This window comes from Canis lupus, chromosome 13, assembly GCF_011100685.1.
Source record: "Canis lupus familiaris isolate Mischka breed German Shepherd chromosome 13, alternate assembly UU_Cfam_GSD_1.0, whole genome shotgun sequence".
Lineage (NCBI taxonomy): Eukaryota > Metazoa > Chordata > Mammalia > Carnivora > Canidae > Canis > Canis lupus.
In genome coordinates, this window is record NC_049234.1 from 62,863,377 (window position 1) to 62,875,994 (window position 12,618).

A 12,618-nucleotide genomic window follows, 5' to 3' on the forward strand; every position below is an offset into this window, starting at 1 on the left:
ATTTGACTAAGGTCAGAATCCAGTAAAAAGCAAAGTCAAGGTTTAATCAAGCAGTCTATCTCCAGGAACCCACGTAATTAATCTCTCTGCTATGCTGTATACACAAAGCTCTGCCAAGCTCTGTGTGACAGGCAATTCAAGCATTAACAAAACTGAGTACCTAGGCCAAAAGGTGAGGGCCAGATCACATTTGGTGGTAATCCAGAGTCCTAGAAAAGCCCAGACTTGGTTCATTGACTACTTGATATACTCAGACAATGTTCACATTTTTTTAATTGAAGTACAGTTGGCACACAATGCTACATTAGTTTCAGGTGTACAACATAATGATTCAACACGTTTATACCTTATGCCGTGCTCACCACAAGTGTAGCTACCATCTGTCATTTACAATGCTATTACAATACCATTGACTGAATCCCCTCCTATGCTGAACCTTTTATTCCCATAACTTTTTCATTCCATAATCGGAAGAAGGAACAGGCTTAATTCTACTCTCCTTCACCCATTTTGTCCATCCTCCCATCCTCCTCCCCTGGCAACCATCAGTTTGTTCTCTGTATTTATGGGTCTGTTCTGCTTTGTTTCGTAGACTCCACATATAAGTGAAATGGCATGGAATTTGTCTTTCTTTGCCTCTAGATCCATCCATGTTATCACAAATGGCAGGAATTCATTCTTTTTTATGGCTGATATTCTCCATTGTGTATATATACACATCTTCTTTATACACTCATCTATTGATGGACACTCGGGTGGCTTCCATATCTTGGCTATTGTAAATAACGCTGCAGTAAACATGGGAGTGCATATATATTCTTGAATTAGTGTTTTGTTTTCTTTGGGTAAATACCCAGTTGTAGGATTAGTGGATCATATGGTGTTTCTGTTTTTAATGTTTTGAGGACCCTCCATACTATTTTCTACAGTGGCTGCATCAATTTACATTTCCACCAATAGCGCATGAAGGTTCCTTTTTCTACACACGCTTGCCAACATTTATCTCATCTTCTTTATTCTAGCCATTCTGGCAAGTGTAAGGTGATACCTCATCATGGTTTGATTTGCATTTCCCTGATGATTAATGATGTTGAGCATCTTTTCATGCGTCTGTTGGCCATCTGTATGTCTTCTTTGGAAAAATACCTGTTCAAGTCCTCTGTCCATGTTTTTTAATTGAAGTATACTTGAGCTCTGTCCATTTTTTAATTGGATTTTTGATATGTGTTAAATTGTATAAGATCATTATAATCTCTTTATATCCTTATCAGATATATCATTTGAGAATATCTTCTCCCATTAGTAGGTTGCCTTTTCATTTTATTGATGGTTTCCTTCTCTGTGCAAAAGCCTTTTATTCTGGTGTAGTTCCAGCAGTTTTTTTTTGCTTTTGTTTCTGTGGCCTGAGTAGAAATATCTAGGGAAAAAAAAACCCAGATTACTCCCTATGTTTTCTTCTACAAGTTTTATAGTTTCAGGTCTCATATTTAGGTCTTTAACCCATTTTGAGTTTATTTTTATGTGTGGTAAAAGAGGTCCAGTTTCATTCTTTTGCATGTAGCTTTCCAGTTCTTCAGTACCATTTATTGAAGAAATTGTCTTTTCCTTATTGTATATTCTTGCCTCTTTTGTCATAGATTAATTGACCATATAAATGTGTATTTACTTCTGGGCTCTTTATTCTGTTTCTTTGGTCTGTGTGTTGTCCCAGTGCCAATACTATATATATTATTTTGGTTATTGCAGCCTTGTAATACATCTTCAAATCTGGGATTGTGATACTTCCAGCTTTGTTCTTATTTCTCAAATTATTTTGTTACTTGGGGTCTTTTCTGATTCTATATAAATTTTAGTATGATTTGTTCTAGTTCTGTGAAAATATGCTTTTGGTATTTTGATAGGGATTGCATTGAACCTGTAGATTGCTTTGAGTAGTATGGATATTTTACATGTAGCTGTTCTTTAATTTTAAATGTATGAGCCTTTAAAATATTGAAAATGATACAACCAAATTAGAAAACTTATCAAAAAATAGTCCTTTAATAAATATTCTATTTAATAATTCTTTCAGTGAATCACTAATGCATTGGAGTGTAGTATCTATAAATAGGTTCTTCAATTTTAGACATGTAAAAGTATACTTATTACAATAGATGTGATTTTATAATAGAACAATAGCAATGTGAGCCTGTAAAGTTGTGTTACCCTAGAAAACTCTTCTGATCCACTTTGCCCTATAGGTATGGTTTGGTCAAGGGACAAATTGTTTTACATATTTCATCCAGTAAGTTCTACTATACTCTTATCAGCAATCCTATATGACATATGCTATTTTTAAATATAGTTGCAAAATTAAACTTCCAGTTATTTAATCCTTAAGAGAAATAAGTCAGTATCATTATCAAGCATTAGTTTACTGAACTTTTTAAAAAATTATTTTTATTTTGGGGGGGGGAGAGAGAGAGAGAGAACAATCAGTAGGAGGGGCAGTGGGAGAAAATCTCAAGCAGACTCCCCACTGAGTCCAGACACTAACACGGGCCTCGATCCCCAACCCTGAGGTCACGACCTGGGTCTAAATCAAGTCAGATGCTTAACCGACCGAGCCACCCAGGTGCCCCAGTTTACTGAAACTTTTAAATTGCCAGACATATGCAGCTGTTTTTAGGTCTTGTTATAGAAAACAACCACATAAAATATCATCCCTCAATTCACGAGAATTAGAACACGCCATCCCCACTTGGATTTTATTGTGACCATTGCTGTGACTACTTAAATGCATATTTCCCATGTATATTTCACATAATGTTAAAGAAAGATTCAGAATAAAGTGTATTGAACAACCCAGATGTGTCATAGTACAAACGATGAGAAAATATTGATTACTCAGAATGCTTGGAAAATAAGAGTTCTGATTAATTAAATATTCTGGGTTATAAGAAATAATTCTACATTTCTATAGTGATTGAGACACCCCTTAGCCAGTGTTTGTATTGACTGCTATATTTGTAAACACAGCAAAGCGACAACCTCTGAGAGTTAAGAATTTTTTCAATTTCTAAAAATTATTAATATTCTTACCATGATTAGCACAAAGTAGACACTCAAAACAATACATCAGTTGACCCAAAGAAGTATAAAGATACTCCATGCTCATGGATTGAAAGAATAAATATTGTAAAAATGTCTATATTACCCAAAGCAATCTATAGATTTAATGCAATCAAAATACCAACAGCATTTTTCAGAGAACTAGAATAAACAATTCTAAAATATGTATGGGACCACAAAAGACCCCGAATAGCCAAATCCATCTTGAAAAAGAAAAATGAAACTGGAGGTATCATAGTTCTAGACTTCAAGTTATATAACAAAGCTGTAGTTATCTTTTTCCTTTAAAAAAAAAAGATTTTTTTAAAAATTTATTTATTCATGAGTGACACAGAGAGAGAGAGGCACAGACACAGGCAGAGGAAGAAGCAGGCTCCATGCAGGGAACCCAATGTGGGACTCGATCCCGGGTCTCCAGGATCACACCCTGGGCTGAAGGCAGTGCTAAACTACTGAACCACCTGGTCTGCCCCAAAGCTGTAGTTATCAAAACAGTATGGTATTTGCAGAAAAAGAGACACATAGATCAATAGAGCAGAATAGGAAACCCAGAAATAAACCCACAATTATATGGTCAATTAATCTTCAACAAAGGAGGAAATAATTTGCAATGGGAAAAAGATAGTCTCATCATCTAATGATGTTGGGAAAATTGGACAGCTATATACAAAAAAATAAAACTGGAGCACTTTCTTCCACCATACACAAAAATAAACTGAAAATGGATTAAAGACCAGGACGTGAAACATCAAACCATAAAAATCCTATAAGAGAGCACAGACAGTGCTCTTTCCTCTTCACTGCAGAGGAAACCATCAGCAAAACTAAAAGACAGCCTTTTGAATGGGGGAAGATATTTACAAATGACATATCTGATAAAGGGTTAGTATCCAAAATATATAAAAATATATATACAGCTCAACACCAAAAAACCCAAGTAATCCAATTAAAAAACAGAAGACATAAACAGACATTTCTCCAAAGAAGGTATCCAGATGGCCAAAGACACCTGAAAAAATGCTCAACATCACCCATCATCAGGGAAATGCAAATCAAAACTATGATAAAACTACATTATATCTGTCAGAATGGCTAAAATAAAATAAAAAAACACACACACAAGAAATAACAAGTGTTGGGGCACCTGGGTGGCTCAGTGGTTGAGCATCTGCCTTTGGCTCAGGTCATAATCCCGGGGTCCTGGGATCAAGTCCTGCATCGGGTTCCCCGTAGGGAGCCTGCTTCTTCCTCTGCCTCAGTCTCTGCCTCTCTCTGTGTGTCTCTCATGAGTAAATAAATAAAATCTTAAAAAAACAAAACAAATATTAGCAAGGATGTGGAGGCAAATGAACTCTTGTGTATTGTTGGTGGGAATGCAAACCGGTGCAGTTACTCTGGAAAACAGTATGGAAGTTCCTCAAAGGGTTAAAAATAGAACTACCCTGTGAGCCACCAACTGTACCACTGGGCATTTACTCCAAAAATACAAAAACACTAACTCAAAGGGATACATACATTCCTATGTTTACTGCGGCATTATTTATAATAGCCAACATACGGAAAGAGCCTAAGTGCTCATTGATAGATAAATGGCTAAAGAAGATGTGGTATATATGTATATACAATGGAATGTTATTCAGTCATAAAAAGAAGAATGAAATCTTGTCCTTTACAGCAACATGGATGAAACTAGAGAGTATAATGCTAAGCAAAATGAGTCAGTCAGAGAAAGACAAATACCATATGATTTCACCCATATGTGGAATTTAAGAAGTAAAACAAATGCACAAAGGAAAGAGGGAGAGAGAGAGACGAACCAAGAAACAGACTCATAACCAGAGACCAAGCTGATGGTCACCAGAGGGGAGGTGGGTGGGGGGATGGGTGAGATATGGGATGAGGATTAAGGAATACAGTTGTGATGAGTACTATGTGCTGAATGGAAGTGTTGAATCACTGTATTGTACACCTGAAACTAACATAACACGGTATGTTAACTATACTGGAATTAAAATTAAACACTTAATAAATAGATAAGAAATAAATATTTAAAATTTTTAAAAAATGAAAAAAGAAACCAACAATATGTCAACCCACTGGTGATGCTCTTGATGTTGGTGAATGGAGAAAGACTACAATAGATGTTGCTCCCAGGATATTCCCTGAAGTTTACTGACTTCACACGCGCCTTATCCGTTCTTGTGCTGGGAAGGAGTCTGTGAAATTCTAAGTTCCTGCTCTGCTCACGAGCCTCTTCTAAGAACAGCAGCCCTCAAACCACTTTTTTTGCAAATAGTTGCTATGTTTCACACCAGGTATGCGGAGAGAAACTGGTACTTTGGCCTCAGAGAGGAGTGCCCAAGTTAAAGGTTTAGTTACCACACAGTTGGATGTGGAAGAGACCATGCCTCTGAAGTGGCTTGCCTTAAGCTTGCCAGGCCAGGAGATTCATTGTGGTTAGTGACAAATAGACCACAACATACCATTTTTCTCTCAAGAAGTACTAGTTCTAGTTAGGGGAAATGTGGGGACCCAAAGTGACTATGTAGCTGAAGACCCTGTGGTCCCTTGTGTCCTTGTAACTAAGTCTTATTACTTAGAATCACAATACACTAGCAAGAGAAAAGTAATAAAATATACATAGAGATTACTTCTGACCAATCAGTTTTTAGTGATTAATCAATTTAAACATAATCAACCCAGATTTTATTATGGAGACAAAAATGGAGCAGTGGAAAGAATATGGTCTTTGGGATAAAAAATCATTCTTAAGTCCAAATACCTTTACCTTACCATTTAATAGAATATCAGATAGTATCGGGCAACTTATGAGGACCCTTAAAGCCTCAGTCCCCCTTCTTCAAAACGGGCATAATATTTTGCATTTCACAGATTGTTACAAGGAAAGGAGCTAGTTAAAAAAAATTCAGCTCGTATTCTCAGAACAGGATTTTTCCTCCCTTAGGCCTTCACCTTCCATTTAATATCCTCTGCTACTTTTCTCCAGTATTGCTACAACAAATATTAGCTCACATACAAGGAAAGCAAGCAGAGTTTCAAAATGGGCCAGGGACAGTATTCTTAAAAATAACTCTGAGGAACAACACTCACTTATCCAATAAAAACAAGTGCAGACTTCAGAATAGTTATATTGTGGGATTTGTACATTTATCTGCTCCTTGAAAAGGTAAAATAAACATGAAAAATTCCATAAAATCCTAACCAAAAGTCACCTGCCATCACCACCACTCTCCTTTCCAATAAACACTTGCTGGCTGGAGCAGGAGAGAAATCGAAGTTTCTTGCCTCTTGAAGTGACAAGTACATTCTTTCCTCATTCGCCAAACTGCTTTTCTCCCTAGCCGAAGCTCCAGCTGTTCTCAAAACCCAGACATTGTTCCCCTCACTGGCTGGCCTCTGGATCTAACCCTCAGCCAAGGCTGCATCTCCCTGAAACCTCTTGGGGACACTAACAGCCAGGACTTGGAAGATTGTGCCTACACAAAGTGAGTTGTGTTTTTGGCAGGGAGAAAAAGAGGGAGAGAAGGTCGGGGTAGGCGGGGGATGAATGGGAAACAGTGTGTCAGCATAAGAACTCAAACAATTGTATTTGGACAATGCCTGATGCTCTGGTGCTGCCAAGTGATGGTTGACGGTTCCCATAGTGGTTTGCACTTGGGCTGAGGGATCTTTTTCACTACGGTTCACAGCCTGGGACCCCCAAGTTCTGCTATGGAAAATAAGTCCTCATAAGATATCTATTATGACTTTTTCTTTCAGTTATCATATGAATGAGAAGATCCTTTGACCATGGGATACTTGGAGGAGGGGTGGGGTATTTCAAACCCATTCATTTATGTAAATAAGCTCCACAAAGGACAATATGAATTAATTCTTCCTTAGAGATTATAAAGAGTGAACAGTTTGTTTCTCTCGATTAATAATGAATGTCCTACTCTTGGCCATAATACGATAGATTTGGGAGACAAGGGATACAAAGGCACATTTGTTCACATGTAAATTGCAGGAAATCAACAATCAGAAGAAAAGGCAAGTACCTGCAATTTTTTAGAAATTCTGGGTTTTTAAAAAGTTAAAGCTATCCTATGTCCAGACTACCCTGACTTGATAAGTAACCAAGAATGAATTTCTTTAACGCCACACATAACTGTTAACCACTGTCTGCAGAGATTCTTGAAAGTACATTAAGAGGTCGTAGCCAAAAACTAACCAGCTGAATTAGTTAGAGCTCACATTTGGTGATGTGTGAAAGGAACCTGAAAACATAAGTCTATTTCTCACCCTTATAACAATATGTGCACAATCCAAAGCTAGGAATTCTGGCTCTTTCCATTTGTTCTACTATCCCAAGGACCTATTTGTCATCTTCATGGCCTAAGATGATCTCCACTGTAGCCAGTGAGGAGTTGGAAAGGGGAATAAAGTTGGGGGCAGGGGAGAGGCCACCACTTCCTTTTAAGAGCATGACTCAGAATTCGCATGTATCATTTTCACCTACATCTCCTTAACCATAATGTGGTCACTCACGGGGCTTTTGTGTGAAATATGTATTTATTTTGAGCATCCATGTGACAGTTAAATATCAAGAACTCTATTCATTTAAAACAGGAATCAGCAAACTATACCCATCAGCCAAATCTGGCCCACTGCCTGGGTTTAAGTGACCTACAAGATACAATGATTTTTACATTTATAAGTGGTTGAAAAAAATCAAAAGAAGAATAATATTTCATGATGTGAAACTTATGTGAAATTCAAATTTCTGTGTCCATAAATAAACTTTTATTAGAACACAGCCATACATTCATTTAAATATTGTCTACAGCTGCTTTCAATGCTCCAAGGGCAGAGTTCAGTAGTTGGGACAAAGACCACATGGCCCACAAAGCCTAAAATATTTACTATCTGGCCCTGTATTAAAAGTACTTTCTGGGATCCCTGGGTGGCGCAGCAGTTTAGCACCTGCCTTTGACCCAGGTCGCGATCCTGGAGACCCGGGATCGAATCCCACATCGGGCTCCTGGTGCATGGAGCCTGCTTCTCCCTCTGCCTGTGTCTCTGCCTCTCTCTCTCTCTCTCTCTCTCTCTCTGTGACTATCAGAAATAAATAAAATACTTTAAAAAATTTAAAAAAAATAAAAGTACTTTCTGACCCTTGCTTTGGAAGGAAGGAAGGAAGGAAGGAAGGAAGGAAGGAAGGAAGGAAGGAAGTACGGACGGAAGGAAGAAAATCATTGGATAACTAGCTAACTTGGCCATACCAAAGTGGTGAAATTGGAGTACAAGAGGGTGGGTTTTAAAAAGGGCTGTAAATGAGTCCTATTTCTTTAAAAGGTCTTCAGCTTGTTGAATTAGTCATCCGTTTATATATTAATTATTATCCCAAAACTTAATGGTTGAAGTAGGAATCATGTGTTGGTGTTTTTCTGGGTCAGGAGTTCAGAAGCCACTTGTCTGGGTGGCTCTGGCTCAGAGCTTCTCATGAGGTTGTAGTTAGGATATTGACTGATGCTGCAGTTTCATCTGACGGCCTGACTGGGGCTGAAGATTGCTCTTTTACATGGCTGTTTGTGGGAGGCCTCAGTTCCTCACACATGGGCTAGCATGGCAGCTAGCTTCCTCCACAGTGAATTATCTGAGCATGAGAAAGAAATAGAGAGAAGGAGAAAAAATAAGCAAGAAGCCAGTGTCTTTTATACCCAGCCTTCAAAGACACACACTGTGACTACCATCATATTCTTTTCATTAGGAGAGATTCACTATGGGACGCCTGGGTGGCTCAGCAGTTGGGTGCCTGCCTTTGGCTCAGGTAGTGATCTTGGAATCCAGGATCGAGTCTCACATCAAGCTCCCTACAAGGAGCCTGCTTCTCCCTCTCCCTGTGTCTCTGACTCTGTGTGTGTGTGTCTCTCATGAATAAATAAAAAATCTTAAAAAAAAAAAGAGATTCACTAAAAAATAAATAAAAGTTAATTAATTAATTAATAAAAAACAAAAGCGATTCACTAAGTCCACCCCAGCCCACTCTCTATGGACAAGGAATTAGCTTCCATCTATTGAAGAGAAATATCTAAGAATTTGTAGCCATTTTAAAACCAGCACAATAGGATGTGAGGGGGAAAAGTACATAATCTGTCTTCAGATAATGCTAGGGACATGAGGCTAGTGTTTATGAAATAAGTATAAGTTATTTGACCGGGAAAAAAGGAATATTAAGGCTTATATTAGAAATAGTAATCATGATACTAGAGATGGTTTTAGCTCTCTTGCTTATGCTAATCAACTGGTAGTAGTTGCCTGAATTTCTATGTTGAGAAAAATCTGATTAACAGATATCAAACAATGAGAATTTGGACAAAAAGCAATATGTTGAGGCATGTTCAAGTCTCCAGAAACCTTAACAAACCATGGCTCTTAGACAGCTTTTCCAGGGTGTTTCTCTGGAATACTGGTATCCCGTGAGATTCCTTATCTTTCTTCATCAATCCTTCCTTCCACTACACCTTCCTTCCATCAACAAGAATTTATTGAACAGGATGCCTGGGTGGCTCAGTGGTTGAGCATCTGCCTCTGGCTCAGGTCGTGATCCTGGGATCTGGATCGAGTCCCACATCAGGTTCCCTACATGAAGCCTGCTTCTCCCTCTGCCTGTGTCTTTGTCTCTCTCTGTGTGTGTCTCTCATGAATAAATAAATAAAATCTTCAAAAAAAAAAGAATTTATTGAACATGTATGTGTTACAGATGGGTACTCTGGCCACCAGAGCTAAAATGAGGAACAAAATAAATGTCTCACCTTCATAGTAAACTAGGTATTTCGGTCTTCTGTAAAAAGTCTTCATTTTTCCTCTCTTTTTCAAAAGTCATATGTTTTATTTCTGATTACTATCTAATTGCACTAAATACTCTAGATCAATACCATAGAATAGTGGTGATCTTTCATGTTTCTGGTCCTCGTGTTTTGATCCCTACCTACATCTCTGTATGTATCACAGAAGTATTTCCAAAGGCATTATTAACAAGTGTAACTTGAATAGAAGGGTTTCACGGCACATAATATTGGAAAATGCCAGATTATACAAAGTTAAACATATTTCTATACTGTAGGCAACTTTAATGGACCCATGAATCACCAGGAAAAAGATGGTGTAACAGGCTGTATTTCCAAAAGTTACTTGAGTTTAAAATCCCATGTGTTTGTTTCATTTTGTTTTTACAGAATGCTTATGTAGGGAGCCTGACAAATGCTGCTGGAGATCTAAAGTCACTATTTCAGTCACATCAGTTCCCTTATGTTTCTCTAAGACCTTAAGAGTTCAGTGAGACACATAAATGTCCATCATTACAGTAATACACAAATCCGAATCGGAAGAGAAATAAATTGTGACAATTATTCTCATAGAGTGATTCTTTAATATCTAAGTAGTTCAAAGCCATACAAGTATTTTAAAACACATAATTTATATAAAATATTTGCACATACATACATTTATGTAAAGATTCTGTGTGTGTGTGTGTGTACATTTTGGAGTCAAAACAGCTTTCCAAATTACTTGGAAACATCAAGTGCACACGATGTGTAGAAACATATGCATTTAATACAATGATGAGCAAGAGAGAATGAGCTTTACAAATGTTAAGTCATGAATTTAATTAGTAGCTCAGAGGATTTGAGGATAAAAATCATTATGTACATTATTATCCATTATGGACAGTTTTAAATAAAAGTACAGGATGCAAAAAGGGGTTATATCAAGGGCTCTGCATCATTTAGCATTTGTGTGTACTGTATGTAACAGAAATCTGATGACAGGGGCTTAACCAAAAGCAGTGCAGAGACAAGCAGCCCAGTGGCTCCATGGTGTCATCAGTGCCCCAGAATCCTATTTTTCACTTCTCATTCTCATTGTGTAGCCTAATGCCTCATCCTTACTGAGGATGTCTTCAGTTGGCTGTTACCTTCAACCTCACTATCTGCCTTCCAGGCAAGAACAAGAAGGAAAGAAGAGTAAAGGAGAAAAATCTAGGAGATTTTGTCAATTATTTCACCAGCTGAAAATGTCATGTCACTACCCCAAACTGTGAGCAAGTCTGGAGAAATATTTTAGCTGGATTCATGGAACTCATTGAGAACAATTTACTTTCTGTTAAACATGAAAAAAGAATGAATATTTGGTAGTTCACTCACCACATCCTTTTTAAACTCTTACACATAGTTTGTGAGGGTCAAAGAAGAAAGAAGCTAATAATAACTTTTTTTTCTTTAAGATTTTATTTATTTATTTGAGAGAGAGAGAGATAAAAGGGAGTGGCAGGAGGGGGTGGGGGGTGGGGGGGGGGAAGAAACAGGCTTCCCGCGGAGCAGGGAGCATGGGGGGTGATATTTGATGCGGGGGCTGGATCCCAGGACCCGGATCATGATCTGAGCCAAAGGCAGATGCTTAACAGATTGAGCCACCCAGGCGCCCTAATAACAATGTTTTTAAAATAGATACACTGGTTTCTAAACCATCTCCATTTATCATACTTCTAACCTCCAAATAACTTTACACTAGCAATTTACTTTTGTCATAAACACAAACTTTTATGGAATTCCTACTACTTCCTTTGAATACCAATGAAATAAATGTGAAAATAATTTCCATTAAATGTTTGAAATTTTCAACTTTACTATGTTAAGAAATGGTGACTTACTTCTATTTTTGTTTGAACTGTTTTGGCCAGCAAAAATAATTGTTCACATTGGCAGAAATAGAGCATTTGCCAGCATGAAAAAGCACTATTTAGAATAGCATTTAGCATACCATAGCATATATTTTCTTACTTTCATAAATCTAGTTTAAAACCTTAATTTTTTTATAGCTGTGGCCTCAATACTTCAGAATTTTAACTTTTTTTTCAGCTTTGTAGCACATAAAAGTACATGTGTGAGCTTATAATGCCAAGAAAAGTTTTCTTAACATTATTGCATTTCTACTTGGCTTCATTTTGCACAGACCATGCCGAATGCCTTCTTATTCAGAACACAGAAATACGTTATTATAGTCACTAATCTCTCTACTAATGCCTTAAATTTCTCTTTGACTCTCTTTGACACCCAAAGAACACTTTTCATTCCTTTTTCTTTTTTTAGAATACTTTTTTTAGAAACTCCATGGTACCAACTTTCTAATACTCATCTTCTACAAATGGCTGGTGGAACAGGTACTGGGTAATTCTCATTTTTAATAAGTTCTTATGTCTAATGAACACAAATGTTCCTAGAAAATGTATTTCCCCCAAATGCAATGAATCAAAGTACCATCTATGAAGAATATAATCCAAGTTACCCATAAAAGTCCATGTTTCCCAATATCCCAATATAGGAAAATGGTTTAACATACATAATACAATAAACTAGTTATATTACCATGTAAAATGATAATGATAAAGACTATGTAACAACATGGGAAAATGTTTATGATTTAATATTAAGCAGATCACAACTC